Genomic DNA, 13,559 nt, shown 5'->3' with positions numbered 1-13,559 from the left:
AGGGGCAAAGAGACACCTTGTTGGTGGTATTGTTCTTATATTAAGCAGGGGCAGAGTAGATGGCATCCTAGCTTGATAGTCAAAAGTTGTTTTATGCCTAGGATTCATAAAAATCAAATCAAATCCAGACCTTGAAGGGAGGAAGAAAAAAAGACAGAGACTTGTGGATCATCAGAGACCTGCCCTCCAGTGCAAGGCACAGATACCTGCTTGCAGACAGGCCAAGCAGTATAGACAGAGGATGTCACCCAGGGACCTGCCAGTCATATGGCCAGCCTTCAGCTGGATCCACCACAGTGTACAAGTATTTGATGGTCAGATGGGAGAGAACAGAGAAGTGGAACAGCTTGAACAACATAAAGATGGAACTGGACGCTTGAGGGAGGAGAGAAGTAGCCTGTTGTGAGTGACCAGCCTTGCCACTGGAGCCAATTCTGACTTTGTGCCTACTCAGTGGCAGGGGTCATGTAGCAGGGTCAGTGTCCATGTCTGTGGCTCATATTTGCACTAGAGAACATGAGGAACGTGAGGAAGTCTTTGGTCGGAGCAGCCACCAGGGACTACTTGGATGTCCAGGGGCTGTGTCAAACTGGCCCTGCCCCTCACTGGCTACAGTGCTCTAGAGAGCCAGCCCCATCTCTCACAGCTGGCAGCACTCACAAAAGTGGGCTCTGAGCCTTGCCCAGGTGGTAGAATAAAGCTGCTACTGGTGGGGGTATGGGTGAACAGGCCCCAAGGGCATGAGTGTAAGAGACCTGACCCTGCCATTGGGGTGGCACAGGCACGGAGGTGATGCCCCCGTCCTCTGCCACCACCTCCAGCAGTCATGAAAGCTTCCCATAGGGTCATGAGATCCAGAGATATAGCTCTGCCCCTCAACAGCTGCAGCACTCAGGAGAGTGGGCTCTGAACCTCACCTGGATAGCAGAACAGAGCTGACCCTGGTTGGTGGGACACAGGTGAACCAGCCTTCAGGATGAGATTCAGGGCAAGTTTGCCTGCCATTCATCTGCTATGAGGTGTTGTGGGTGCAGTGGTGTGGGTGCAGGAGTGATGCCCTCGCCCTTCCCTACTTTCAGCAGTCAGAATAGCTGGCCCTGCGGTCATGAGAGTGGGTAAGCTGGCTCTGTCCCTTGCAAACTGCTGCAATAGGGAGAGCAGGCCCTGCACTTCTGGGCAGCACAGTAGAGCTGGTCCGAGTTGAGGGGACAAGGATGAGCCAATCCTAAGGACAAGATCGTGGGAGAGTTGGGCCCAACTCTCAACCTTGAGAGTTATGCTGTAAGGTGGTGTGAGTGTGGGGGTGATGTTCTTCCTCTTGCCTCTTGCTGTAGTTGGTAGAGCTGGCCCTGAGGGCATAAGAGCAGGAGAGCTAGCCCTGTCCCCTCACTGGCTATAGCACTCAGGACAACAGGACCTACACCTCACCTGGGCAGCACAGTAAATTTGGCCCTGGTGGAAGGGGCACAGGTGAGCCAGCCCCAAGGGTGTGAGAGCAAGAGAGCTGTCCAGCCCCTCATAGGCTGCAGCACTTGGGAAAGTGGGCCCCAAGCCTTGACTGGGCAGCACAGTGGAGCTGCTCTGGAGGCAGGTACAGGTGAGCCAGCCCCAAGAGCATGAGAGCAGAAAGGCTGACCCTGCCTCCTGCTGATGGTGGCATTGTCTGGCCTAGCCAGAGCAGTGCTAGAAAGCTTGCACTGGTGGTGTAGATAAGGGAGAACTGGTGAGCTAACCAGTTGTTACCACTTAGGCCCAGACCCAAGGCTCTGAGATGACCCACCCCAGAATCTATAAGGGCCAGTCCTACTGTTCCAAAACTGCAGGATCTCTATGATACAGGACAACAGAATAACTGGGAGGTGTGCCATTGAGGATTCAATACTGATGGTGTCACAGAAGCCAAAGATCTTGAACCAGACCAATGACTAATTGCAGTGAATATTTGCAAGTGAAATGTGTGGACAGAGAGATATACTGTGGAACACACTGTAAAATGCTGCTACAGTTTCCACAATGAAATGTTTTCTATCCTTTGTTTTGTTTCTTTTGGCTGTTGTTTGTGTGTATGTATTTTTTATTTTGTGGGGGGAGGTTGCAAGGGCAAAAGGCAGATATGAGACAGGGAGATGTGCAGGACTAGGGTACATGACAAAGAATCAAAAAAATTAAAAAAAAAAAAAGAAACTGAATCAAGGTTCTTCCTCTCAAGATCAGCCAGTGCTCTTAACTACTGAACCATCTCTTCAGCTCATAAATATATGTATTTAAAGCAATTTCTACTTAAAATATTTCAGTGGCTTGCTATTGTATTGACATTCTTCACTGGGACCTATAAGGCTCAGGGGATATGGTCTCTGGTTGTCTCTCAGACTTCATTATTCCTTACTACTTCCTGATTTTAGTAGCCACACTAGCTGTTCTATTTCTATGCAGAGTTCTTCCCCAAGTTAGTGTATTGATAAAATGCTATTCTCTCCTGGCAAGAAAGACATTTTCTTGGTAGCACTATACATAGTTTCTCTGAGCATTACAACTGCACTTTAAAATCCTGCTATATAATTTATTATATATTAACTGGTGCTTCTATCTCCTCCCCCAACTACCTTTGCTACAGCAGAAAACTATGAAAATAAAGTGGTATGTCTCAAGTTTCCTGTTATATAGTCTACCAATGCTTTTTAAATGGTAGGAGCTCAATGATTATTTCCTGAATAAGTACCCTTCACAAGTAAGCATGTTACACTTACAACTATTAACTAGTACATTTGTCTCTTCTACAGAAGTGGTTCTCAACCTGTGGGCTGTGACCCCCTTTGGGACCAAAAACTCCTTTTACAAAGGTCCTATATCAGATATCCTGCATATCACATATTTATATTAAAACTCATAACAGTAGCAAAATTACAATTATAAAGTAGCAACAAATTTTTGTTTGTTTTTGCTTTTCAGCACTGGGTTTCCCTGTGTAGCCTTGACTGTCTTAGAACTAGCTCTATAGTCCAGGCTAGCCTGTAACTTGCCTCTGCCTACAAAGTCCTGGGATTAAAGGTGTGTGCCAACCACACCCAGCTGCAACAAAAATAGTTTTATGGTTGAGGGTCACCACAGGAAGAACTGTACTAATAATGAGTTGCGGCATTAGGAAGGTTGAGAAACATTGCTGTATAGAAAACATTTCAAGTTCAACTTATCTTTTATAGGAATAGTTTCAAGTTCCGTACTCAAAACAGATAAGTACTAGGAAATATTAATCCAAGGTAACCTAAACATTGTTATTTGAAAATCTTTGAGAATCATTCCTCTCCAACTTGTGGACTAGTTACTTAACAAATGAGATTCAAAACTTTCTGGAAGTCTTTAATTTCATTAAATGTTTATTTTATTATATAACTCACCTTTAACAAAACTGGCCAGACCACTGTACTAAACCTTACTTATAAAATGTTTTTGATCACATTCATACTAATTAGTGTCTAGAAAACTGTACATTTGGCATTTAGGGGTATACTTATAACATATACTTATAGGTTTTTACTTATATACTTTCAGGTTGTTAGATATTACTAGTTTTTTAAACAGCCATTCTTGAAATCTATCAGGCACTGTGTGAACTAATTCATAATAGTGTCTATCTACATTACCATCAATTATAATAATGTATCATTGTGAAGTTTTGGCAACTGGTATGAATAAAAGTTAATGGGCTTAATTAGTAACTTGATTATTTAAGAAAAAAGTTTATTATCTTTTCCTTTAACTTACATTTATTAAATGGTTACCAAGTTGTTAGGTCATATTCATTAAATTTGTTGAACCTAGCTCTATAAAAATGAAGTTATTATGTATTTCTTTTGGATTGTTTGAACCAAAAGGTTTGGGAATCGCCAGTCTAAATAATCCAGGGCTCTGCAGATCATCAACAGTGGGCCAAAACAGTCTTTGAGAACTTTCTTTTAACTGAAGAAAATAAACAACAACAGCAAAACATCATGTAGCAGAGACCATCATACTGACCTGCAGCAAGCAGAGCCTAAAATACTACCTGGCTCTTTGTCCATTCCTGAATTTATACAACCAGAATCTACAGCAAGTATTTTCCACATTCTCCACTGATATAGACTCTAGACCTATGCTGTCAAATTCAATGATTATACACAATGAAATTAAGATGAAACAAATTAAAATTCAAGGTTTTGTGACCATACTACATTTCTTTGATAACCATAACCATATTTTAAGTGCTCCAAAAATGATTGCTAATGGATACCATGTTGGACAATGCAGATACAGAATATCAGAATCACAGACAATTCTATTGGAAAGGCTTATCCCATCCAGTATCTGGAGTCAATATATTCTCTTATTCTCAGCATCAAATACATCATTTATATCACCATTCCAAACATTTTACTCCATTTACATCTGTCATCTTGATTTCCAGCCATTCATATAGTCAAGAAGTACATTGCTTGAACCTAACCTTTAATGACCAAAAATCTTACAATATATTTCCTTCCACATCTATAAATCATCCCTCCAAAATTCTGACCAATGAAATGTCATCTCCATGAAGTCTACTTTATTTAGCACAAGACAATGAACCAATAAGACATACAAGAAACTCAACTGAACCAATTTAACTGAAATGAAAACTAACTTCAACCTTAGTGTCTAGAATGAACTGTTGCTTTGGTTTTTAGCCACATGCTTGTCTCTGCTAACTTCTGTCATAGCGTTTTATTGCTGTGAAGAGACATCATGACTACAACTCTTATAACAGGAAGCAGTTAATTGGGGACTTGCTTACAGTTTCAGAGACTTACATAATAATCATCCTGGGGAACCTGGCAGCAAACACAATGCTGAAGGAGTAAGGAGAACTTCCACAGCTTTGAACTGAGCTTGCTCAAAGCTCAAAGCTCCCCTCACGCCACCCCCCCTCCCGTCAACACCTCTCCTCCAACAAGGCCACCCAACCTAATCCTTTCAAACACTGCCACTCTCTATTGACTAGGCATTCAAATATATGAGCTTATGGTAGCCATCCTTAGTCAAGCCACAGCGTCTAATACATTTTAAAAATTGCAGTGGGCAATATTTTTTTTCACATCCAAAGAGAATCCAAAGCCTTTTGGATGGGAATGGAATTTTATGTAATCTAACACACCGATGTTGTCTTTATTAATGTTGGACCTGCAGTAACCCGAAACTATTATTGTGCTCAGACGGAGCCTAGAATTTAAAGTTCACTCACCGCCTTCAAACCACTGAAGCAGGAACTTCGGTCAGAAACACATTCCACAGGGAGATGGAGAGAGACAGTGGACCGAGATCCCGGAACCCTGACGAAAGATGGTGGGTGGGGCGGGCCCGGAGGCCCAGGGCGCTCCGCGCAGACGATAGGAACCGAAGTCGGGAATGGAGCAGCGTTGGGAAGGAGAAGCGAAACGCGGCGGAGGACTCCCCCGGGCCGGCCGTTGGTACTCGCGCGTTCCTGTCGGCTGTAGGCTCTTTTGAGAACGCCCGGCCGAATGAGCGACCCTCAGCAACCCGCGCCGCCCTTCAACGCTCAGACAAAATCCAAGGCCTCTCGGGAACAAAAAGAAGCATCCTAACCCGCCACAGACCACCTGCTCGACATGTTAAGGTCCGCGCGCTCCTCAGAATTGGACGTCACCTCCCAACGTCGGGTCAGAGTCTGTGAAGTATTCAAATCTAACCGCCAGAATGATGCGCATGCTCAATGCTGCACGCCGCTCAGACCCCACCCCTTCGGCTCCTCACCGGCCACACCCCTAAGACTTGTTTAAACTTTTCTGTCTTCCTCTGAACTGACTTAAGTTCCCTCGGGTTTTTCTCCTTTTCTACAGAATTTTCTTCGTCTCTATTATTCTGAGAACGGCCGTCTTCTTTCGATTGTTTGCAAAGTAAACAATCGCACAGTTAGCTTCCGTACAAAATGGCGACTTCCATGTTATTGCGTCACATCACTCTGTTACTACTCCCTATAGCCGCCAGGAAGAAGAGAGCTTCTGGGACGAGGTGGCCGAGTGGTTAAGGCGATGGACTGCTAATCCATTGTGCTCTGCACGCGTGGGTTCGAATCCCATCCTCGTCGGTGGTGCTCCTTTTGGTTTTCATTTTTTGCTAAATAATGTAATTTTATAATTTACAGAATGGAAGTAATTGAATATTGCTTCGGATTTTAATTCCAATCAGATTTTATCTAACACAATTAGTCTCAGCATGGAAGTGTTTTAGTTTGTAACATTGGAATTTGAAGGAATTTGATATTTGAAATCAATTGAAGGAATTTGGAGATTTTTGAAAGGCAGCTTTTGGAACGTTAGTACTCACAGATGAAAAAAAAGCAGATAAAGAGACTTTTTCTACGAATTTAATTTCTTACAAAGTAAAATAACAGGACAAAGGATATAACTATAGCTCATATGTTCAGTGGTGGTCTGGAACGTGAAGTGACCTAGCTCTGAGATGAATGGTTTCAGTTATTTAATAAAGTCTTACTCTGAGGGCTTTGATTTGTTTTTTGTTATTTTGAGACACAGTCTCATTGTGTAGTCCAGGCTGGCCTCAAGTTCAAAATCATCCTGCCTCGTCTTCCTAAGTGCTAGGATTACAAAGCTGTCCCACCACACTGGCTATTTTAGGGTTTTTAATACCTGTTCTGATCATGAGGTACCATATTGCATTACAAACGCTACCTCTTCCAGCCCTCAAGCAGGCTATGGGATTTGTTTTCAATGTATACATTAAAAAGATGCCCATGACACTTGAAATCTTGGTATGATCCAGAAACTACTGAAGAACAGCAACATGACTACCTTTCCAGAGGACAAGAGGCTGAATCTTCTGGATTTAACCAGAGAAGAGTATTAGGAATCAAAAACAAAAAACAAAAAACCCAGAGATTTTCCTCTTGTAAAATCATCAGGCAAATTTATTCAATTTATACTTAAAAACTCTTAATTTTTTTATACATAACTAAAAGCACCATATATTTTACATGGATTATGTCTCTTCAACTCTACAGAACCCTGTGATCATGATAGATATTTTCATATTCTATTATTGTTGTTTTACACTGAAAGATTAACTTGTCCAAGGCTATACAGCTTCTAAGTTGCAGACAGGACAGTGTAACCCAAATCTCTTGACTCCATGACTTTCAACCACCCCATCCTGTATGGTACCAGATCATGAAGAGTTCTTAATGATCCCTTGGGGTGGTGGTTTTACATTCTCCTCACTGGGAATGCTCAATGTTCAAGAACCCAGTGCCTGGCAGGTGCTTCAGCAAGATTTGTGGCACTGATGGTTGGAAGGCAGTCACTTTTCTCCTGGTTCCTCCATTTTAGGTCCAAATCCCTCAGGAATGTTGATACCTCCACAGTCAGCACTTTTGGTCAGTTCTCTTCAGCCATATCTTACTGTTCATTTTCTGCCCTGGTGGAACATACACCCCTTGAGGGACCTTGCAGACAACTCAGTAGCCTATTTTCTGGGGGTGTTGCAGCAATCATTTTTATAATCTCTCATTAAAATAAGGCAACGTGCTTTGGTGATATTCATCTTGCCTGTGACTTTGCCTCCAATAGAAATCATGTATTTTATATTATTGTGACTGCGTTACAATTCCTATGGTTTGAAAGTATCTGTCAGATTTCATGTGTCAGAAATTTGATCCAAGTTCAGTAATGGCACATGCCTTTAATCTCAGCATTCAGGAGGCAGAGGCAGGCAGATCTCTGAGCTCCAGGCCAGCATAGTCTACAGAGCCAGAGGCTTCACAGGGAAACCTTGTCTAGAGAATCAAAACAAAACAAAAATAAATGTGATCTAGTGCAGCAGACAGAGCATCAGCCTCTTAGATTTCTCAGCCTCAGAACTGAGACAAAGCACCTCCCACAGACTCCTCCATTTATGAAGCCGAGAGCAGCCTGAGACTCACTCTTTAGCTCCGGCTAATTGTACATCCTGCTTTAGCCTCCTTAGTCCTGGGATTACAGGACTGTGCCACCATACCCATGCCCAGAGAAATTTATATTCTTTATATATCATTCAGTTTCGTGTGTTCTATTGTAGTAACAGAAAGCAGCCTAAGACAGTATTCACTACTTCAAAACTATGGTCATTGTTAGACCTGCCATTAGACTTTTATAAAAAAGGATCTGGGTGTGGTGGCTCATGTCTGTAATCTCAGCACTTGGAGATCGGGAGTTCAAGGATATCCTCAACTATTTAGTCAGTTTGAGGCCAGCCTGGTCTATTTGAGACTCTGCCTTTAAAAAAATAAGTCTAGCCGGGCGGTGGTGGCACACGCCTTTAATACCAGCACTTGGGAGACAGAGGCAGGCGGATTTCTGAGTTCGAGGCCAGCCTGGTCTACAGAGTGAGTTCCAGCACAGCCAGGGCTATACAGAAAAACTCTGTCTTGAAAAACCAAAAAAAAAAAAAAGTCTAAACTACATACATGAATTACTGTTCCACAATTTAAAAATATTTTTGTTGAGCATCAGTATGTATAAGTACACATGTGCATTTTGGTTTTTGAGACAGAGTTTTTCTGTATAATCCTGGCTGCCCCAGGATTTGCTCTGTTCAGACTTGCCTTGAACTCACAGAGATCCAACTGCCTCCAGAGTGCTGGAATCAATGGCCACCTGGATGGGCTTTAACTTTTGATCCTTTTGCTTCAACTTCCAGGATAGTTTGGTGTATGGGCCTGCATTATCAGGCCTAGCTCTACCCTTTCCCTGAAACAGGCTTCTATTCTTCCACTCCTTAACCTGTAACTTTTACTGCCTCTCTTTCTGATCTCAGCTTAGGTGTTGTCCTAGTTAGCATTAACTGTCAACTCAACACAGCCTAGAATCACCTGAGAAGGAAGCCTCAACTGATGGATTGCCCAAAGTAGATTTTTCTGTGGGTTTTCCTAACTATTAGTTGTTCAGCCCACTGTGGGAGACACCATTCCCTAGGCAGTAGGGCTATATAAGACTCTGCCTTTAAAAGAAAAGTCCCAAAATAAATACATGAATTACTGTTCCACAATTTTAAAATATTTTTGTTGAGCATAAATATGTATGTATGTGGATTTTTGGTTGGTTCGTTCATTTCCTTTTCTCCATAGTTTCTGCTTCAAGTTCCTGCCCTTCCTTCTCTCAAGATTGGACTGTAACCTATGAGCTGGAATACACCCTTTCCTTCCATAATTTGCTTTTGGTGAGAGTGCTTTATCACAACAGAAAAGAAACTAGGACAGAAGTCATTTTCATCAACAAGCATCCCTAGCCCTGTGTGCTGTACATCCCCTTCTCCTTCCATCAGTCTGCTTTCACTTCCTTCTGAGCCTTTGCACCTCTTCTAAAAAGTCCTCTGCTCTTACCCAGCACTCAGGAGGCAGCACTCACCGGCTACTGCTGCACACTCTCTGCAGACCAGTAGTATAGGGCTGAATCATCTCCTGAGTTTTACCAGCTTCTGGGATTGATGGCTTGTTTTGGGTCCAGTTTCTACAAACAAAAGGTAGTTGAAGCTGGAGGAGGGACAGCTGCAGACCTGTAATCTAAGCATTTATGGATGTTGAAATAAGAGGAACACAAGCTTGACTTATGTGGTGGGAGACTCTCCTCAGCCACAACAACAACAAAAAAGTAGGTAGGTCCTGTTAATTCTTCTTGATTCATTATTTTTATTCTGTGTGTATAAGTGTCTTTCCTGACTGCACATCTGTGCTACATGTGTATGCCTGGTACCCTTAGAGGCTAGAAAATGTTGAGCTGAGCTATAGATGATTGTTAGCTTCCATGTAGATGCTGGCAACCAGACTCAAGTCCTCTGAAGAACAGTATGTGCTCTTAACCACTGCACTTAACTGCTGAGCCATCACTCCAGACCCTTTTAAAAGAGTTTATTTGTATTCTATGTATCTGGATGTTTTGTCTGCACGTATGCCTGTGCACTACATGTGTTCAGTCCCTACTGAGGCCAGAAGCTGGCCTTAGATCCCCTTGAACTGGAGTTACAGATGGTTGTGACCTAGCACATAAGTCCTAGAATCAAATCTTGGTTCTCTGGAAGAGCAGCCTATATTCTTAGCTGCTGGGTCATCTCACAAGCCCCAGGTGAGTTATCTTCACAAAGGAAAATCTTCAGGTGTTTTGAAAACTTATAATACACTAGAAAAATCTAGGGCTGGAGAAACGGCCCAGCAGTTCAAAGCACTTACTTTCTCGGCAGAGGACTGGGTTCAGTTTCCAGTGCCTAGAAGGCAGCTAACACCAGGTGCTACCACTCCACTTCCAGAGGCTCTGGGATCCCTGGATACCAGGTATTCATGCGGCACATACAGAAATGTAGGCCAAACACTCACATACAAAATAAAAATGATTAAAAATGGCTCAGCAGTTAAGATCACTGGCTGCTCTTCCAGAGGTCCTGAGTTCAATTCCCAGCAACCACATGATGGCTTATAACCATCTGTAATGTGATTTGATGCACTTTTCTGGCATGCAGGTGTACATTCAGCTAGAATACACACACACACACACACACATATATATGTATATATATAATCTTTAAAACATAAGAGTGAAGAATGAATTGAAAGTTCATTTAAAAAATATTGATCCTGGGGTCGTTTCTTACATGTATACATGTATAGAATACATTTTCGCCATCCTCACCCCTATTACCCTCTCTCATTCCCACTTCCTCTTCCACCAAAACCCTTCTTGTCAAGAGGTCCCCCCCCCCCTTACTGTCGTGCTTGTCTTTGGATGTGTGGTGCACTGTGATAAATAAGGCTGCTTACTTGGACATGGCTGGAAAGTGATTTTTCTAGTGCCTGGGTAACTTTTCCGTGGTTAGACCACTGAAGAAAATGACATTCGATCTCCCAGCAACCATTAACTGCCAGTAGCCCCTCCCTCATGCATGTTTTTAAATGACAGTGGACTCAGTCTTGTGCTTGGCTTGCAGAGGTAACTACAGCTGTATGAGTGTAACTGCAGTGTCACTCCCAGAAGACTTTTTAAGGTATCCCTCCTTATCCTCTGGCTCTTTTCTTTTCCGGTCTTCTCCCAGATGTTCTGAGCCTGACGGGTGTGATGTAGGTATTCAGTTCCAAGAGGCTCACTCCTGAACCTCTCCCTGCTTCACCTTTGTAAGCCAGGGTGTTAGTTCTTACTCTCATGAAATTACTGTGAGGCTTGCTATGAGACTACCAAGATTTTCTCTCCTGATGATTTCCTGATCCATATCTACCAGTACTTGGCTCCCATTTTCTAAGGGAATGAAAATAATCAACAATGGCACTTTATTTTAAAGAACGGGAAGGGGAAATTACTTGAATTAGTATCAGAGAGAAGAGACTGATAAACAAGTGAGAGGCGCCATCTACTGGATCAGTGGCGACTTCCAGCTTCGGGTGAGAAGAGTTTCATCTTTTTACCTTTTAAACCCCATCAACAGGCCTCTGCTCAAAACACTGCCGTCAACAGCAAGGTTACTTCACACTATCCTGAACTATTACAGGATAGTCCAGCCCCCAGTCCCTGGAAGATCATGAGAAAGGACTGATACAAAAATACTTAAGACAAACAGCATTTACTGCTTGAGTGCCAAGAGATGGGTCTCCATCCTCTGGATCCAGCTTCAGGAAGACTCAGTCCCTGTTGATTACGAACTTATCAGGGAAGAACTGTCAGTGGTTAGCTGGTGAAGCTCTACAGTCCTGGATGATTATACATCAACAACTCTTTTAAGACTTAAGCTCTGAAGGAAGAACTTGCAATGGACAGCTGTATGTGTATGTTTGCTTATAGTCTATGTCTTATTATACACAAGAAATCTTCAAAATCATGAGTGGTGGTCCATGTGTTTAACTCTGCCATTTGGGATTTTGAAAAAAAAACAAAAAACAAAAAACAAAAAAAACTTCAAGCCAAGCTTGTACATGGCTGTCTATAACTCAAACAATTGGAAGCTAAGAAAGTAGAAACTGAGTGGGAGGCCAACTGGGATACCGAGTAATCTGAGGCTAGCCTCTATATGTAGCAAGGTCCTCTCAAGAAAAACAAAGAAAAGAGAGAGAGAAGGAAAGATAGAGGAGGGGAAGAGTTACCCCAGTTACCCCAGATTCAAAACTTGCAAAAATTGGCTTTGTGTCTGTCCTTTTGTTTGACACAGAACACACACACACACACACACACACACACACACACACACACACACAGAGAGAGAGAGAGAGAGAGAGAGAGAGAGAGAGAGAGAGAGAGAAATATTATCCAATTATTTTGATGTGGCTAATGGCTGATAAAATGTGGTTTTGAAAATAAGAACATGCTTCACATGAGAGAAGAGCTGATTTGGAGTGAGTGGAAAGACAGCCATGAGAATGCACAGCGCTTACCTGTGGAAGACAGGGCTTTGGAACAGTGTAAGTGCCAGGTGGTAATAGTCCTGACTCCAGGGAATATGCCATTCTAAAATATGTCAGTTTTGTTAAGCTACACTGCTTCTGTCTTTGTTGTTATTTTGAGACATGAGTCTCACTATGTACCCCTGGCAGAGGCCAGAAGAGGGGAAAGATCCCCCGATGCTGGAGTGTTGGTAGTTGTGAGCCACTCAAAGAGCAAAGAGTGTTCTTAATTAAACCATAGCATTACCCTCCAGCTTTGACGTGTGTGTATGTGTGTATGCGTGTGTGTGTGTGTGTGTGTGTGTTAATCAGAATCCTTTTGGACATTTTAAAATTGGGCTGTTAATTCTTTTGTTGTTGAGGAAGATCTCATGTCCAGAATAAATATTAAGCAACACAATAAAAAGAGTATATTCCACTATGAGAGATTACTTCACACGAACTAGGAGAGATATGATCAGTAGAACAAACAGGAAAGAATCAGCGTTGGGTGGCTGGGTGGTGCTGGCACACCCCTTGAATCCCAGCACTCAGGAGGCAGAGGCAGGTGGATCTCTGTTCCAAGACCAGCCTGGTCTACAGAGCAAAATCCAAGACAGCCAGGACTACACTGAGAAATCATGTCTCAGAAAACAAACATATAACAACAAAACAGAAAAGAAAAAATGAAAAAGACACAAATTGTCTGAGTCCATTCCTGTGGAATAAAGAATAAACTGTTTACCAGGAGTTGAGAGAGATAAAAAGGGAAGAATGTGCTTAACAGGTACAGGTTCCCTTTAGGGATAAGAAATGTGTTTTGAAATCCTGAGATAAGGTTGTGGACATAGTAAATGCCAATAGTGTTTATCCTAAAGGGGTTAATTTTATGCTGTGTGAATTTTTTTTCTCAATTTAAAAAAAAAGCAAGGCATGGTACTTCACACCTGTATTCCCACTCTGGAGGCAGAGTAGGAGATATAGGGTTCAAGATCGGCCTGAGCTAGAGACACTTAGAAATACTAAGGGGCTTAGAGTTCAGCTGTAGAGCACTTGCCTTCTAATGGACATAGATTCTATCCTAAGCACTGGGGAAAGAAGGGAGAGATTGTAAGAAAGCAGTAAAAATGGACATATA

At 42.5% G+C, this 13,559-nt stretch overlaps 1 protein-coding gene and 1 non-coding gene across 2 annotated transcripts in view; one reads left to right on the top strand and one right to left on the bottom strand.

Moving 5' to 3' along the window:
* Knl1 (kinetochore scaffold 1) overlaps window positions 1–5,336 on the bottom strand; it is a 67,207-nt gene extending 61,871 nt beyond the window's left edge. The window contains exon 1 of the mRNA XM_028767002.1: window positions 5,255–5,336. The gene's annotated coding sequence lies outside the window, so the exon portion shown is untranslated. The remainder of the gene's footprint in view (window positions 1–5,254) is intronic.
* Window positions 5,337–6,036: 700 nt separating this feature from the next.
* On the top strand, window positions 6,037–6,118 carry Trnas-gcu. Its single transcript has one exon. It is a non-coding gene; the product is annotated as a tRNA-Ser (tRNA).
* Window positions 6,119–13,559: the final 7,441 nt, after the last annotated feature.

Source organism: Grammomys surdaster, unplaced genomic scaffold (assembly GCF_004785775.1).
Source record: "Grammomys surdaster isolate TR1022 unplaced genomic scaffold, NIH_TR_1.0 170, whole genome shotgun sequence".
Taxonomy (NCBI): Eukaryota; Metazoa; Chordata; class Mammalia; order Rodentia; family Muridae; genus Grammomys; species Grammomys surdaster.
This window is presented reverse-complemented; position numbering and strand designations above follow the sequence as displayed.